Raw genomic sequence first — 2,723 nt, 5'->3', positions numbered from 1 at the left:
GGAGCCTGGGTCTAGAGAGAGGTCCATGCTTCGGTATGATTACACTATCCTGACATAACTTCTGGGCTGGGTGTGAGCACACAGTGTGTAGGAATGCTAATGAGGAGGAAGCATAGAAATGGGGCCTGTGGGAGTCAGATACTATCATAAAGGATGAACCCAGTACACCTGCAGACAAGCCTGGTAAAGACACGTAAAAGATAAAATAGAAAGTAAGTATTCTCTTGCATTTTGCCAAACTTGATTTGTTGTTGTTGTTGTTGTTGTTGACAGCTTAAAGGAAGAAAAGAGCCTCATGCTAAGCGAATTTGAGAAGATACCTCAGCCAGGAGTAAGTATGAGATTACTTAGAATTTATTAAGTATAGCTGTGTTCAAGTATCTTTTTTTTTACAGTGAAAAATCTTACTCCACTTTATTTATAATAGTAAGAAACTGGAAACAAATGCCCAAGGGGAAACTGCTTTTAAAAAAATTGGGATATTTTGAACCATAAATGGAATTGTGAGCCATCATTAAAATCACATGTAAGAAACTACTTAATGATATGTAGAGTCCTATTTTATATTACCTCGATATCTTCCTGTACGTTTTCCATCTCCAATCCTCATTCAACTCTTTACCCCTCCTAATGCAGACTAACTTTGCTTCCTATTTTGAGACATCTCCATCAGAAGAGACTTCTGTAGTTTTTTACCCAACATTTCCCTTTAGCCAGCCTATCTGCCATTTATCTCCTCTCCTGTCCCAACAGCTGAGACATTCCAGTGAAGACCAAGCTCTTCATGTGAGCCCAAGACCTGCCCTCTGCACACCACCACAATGAAATGAAGGTGCTTTGATTCTTGTAATCTAGTCAAAATCACCAGTCTTGACCAGTGTCGAACAGGCATAGGCATAAGCCCTCTTCATCTGTACAAAGCTTTCTTGTCTATTTATCTGACTTCTTTTCAGTATCCAAAACTTTAGCTAATAGCTCTTGTGTTTCAGCAGCCAATGGAGCATGGGAAAATTTACAATATTCTCCTTGATAACATTTTGCACCTGTATGATAAAACTTGCAAAGGTATTCATTATGCAAATACAGGCAGTTTTCACCCCTGGTACAATATCCTTGTACATAAAACACATTTCCTTTTTCTTCTTTATCTCTGCATTATGATCAAATTTATACTGGTCTCCCTTAATACATTTCCTTTGAAGGAAATATTTGCAAATCTGTTTCCCTGATGTTCCACTGTGTGCTGGTTGATGAATTCCTGACTCATTCTTATATGCTGCTGCTTGTCTTGAGGTTCTCCATCCTCCTTGGGCATACCCCTGTTCTTTGGTAAGGCATCTTTGTTTCCAGTGCTTGGCCATTTGCACTTCATTTTCTTCTGTTTGTTGTTCTTATGAACAGCTTTAAGATTTTTATTTTTTGTTTAGCATCCTGCTGTGCCCTTTTCCTCCCTCTTTCTTCATAGATTCTTCAGGAGATGGCACAGTCGGAGCAGCATTTGCCATTTCTTTAGCTTGTATATACTGCTGAAGTTCTTTGGCAAAGTTATCTTCCTGTTCCTCACTACATATGTCATTGTCACTGTATGTATCATAGTCCTCACTTCTTGATTTTCTATGTTGTAAACTCTTTGGTGATGCCATAGAGTTTTCATAGTACTTACATTTTCCTGGAACTTTCTCAGACTTCAGTTTTACTCTCCATTTGACTTTCCCTCCTGTGTTTCTTTAACTTTGGTGTCATCCTTTTCACTGCTGGTTCTGCAGTTTATCCTGCGCCACAGTCTGGGAGAGTTTTAAAACAGTCCATAGCTTCTTTTCTCTTTCACTTTTGTGAAAATTCTTCAACAGCAATCCTAGTGCTTCTTTGTAATTAGGGTTCTCAATACCATTTTGGAATCATCTTTGGGATTGGTTGGTCATGGTATATTTCTAGTTTGCCATGTCTGCACCATAACCACCGAGTCTCAGAGCCAGCATACAAAAATCCCTTTAAAAATAACCATCTTCATTGTGACAGACAAAAGACCAAGAATTCATAACTATTGGTAATACTAAAAGGAGTATCTACAGAGCTTCTGAATAAAACACAAGTGGTACTTATTACAAGGTTGGGCTAGTTGGCAAATAATATTGGCTATGTTCATCTAGACATATCAGCTTTGTTTCCAGAAGAAAATAAGTTTCTGTGGTTGGAACTTAAAAATTATTTTCATTATAGCTATTATTCACATAGCTCTTGAGAACGACCCAAGTTATTACAAGAATATTTAATAACGAAGATGTACCAATTTTCTATCTCTTAAAAAGTAGAGCATTGGTTTTACCCCTAATGTCACTGTAAGTGATTTTGGTACCCCAGGTATTGTATATAAGTTTATTGGAACTAAGGAAGGGAAGTGAAATATAAAAAGGGAGAGACAAAGGATAAAAGGTGAACCAATGCAACAGTAATACTTCTAAATCTATATGTTTTAAACCAACTGTACAACTCGGGGGAGAGGGGGGAAGGTGGGAGAAAAATGAGGGAAGAGGTAACAAGTTTGATAAGAAATGTACTCACTTCCTTATGTATGAAACTGTAACCCCTCTGTTCATTACTTTTACAATAAATTAATTAATTTTTAAAAAGTAGGGCATCTAAAAACTTAATGGGGTAAAACAATCACTTTTTCTATGGTTCTCAATTCTTCTGGGCTGTACTGGTTCATTTGGAGCTGGGAG

General features: G+C 37.5%; 1 pseudogene; it reads right to left on the bottom strand.

The window, feature by feature from the left end:
• Positions 1-669: 669 nt before the first annotated feature.
• Positions 670-1,902, bottom strand: LOC125342290 (annotated as a pseudogene).
• Between the last annotated feature and the right edge of the window lie 821 nt (positions 1,903-2,723).

Source organism: Perognathus longimembris, chromosome 2 (genome assembly GCF_023159225.1).
Source record: "Perognathus longimembris pacificus isolate PPM17 chromosome 2, ASM2315922v1, whole genome shotgun sequence".
Taxonomy (NCBI): domain Eukaryota; kingdom Metazoa; phylum Chordata; class Mammalia; order Rodentia; family Heteromyidae; genus Perognathus; species Perognathus longimembris.
Note: the sequence above shows the minus strand (reverse complement) of the source record. Positions and strands in the feature narration are given on the sequence as shown.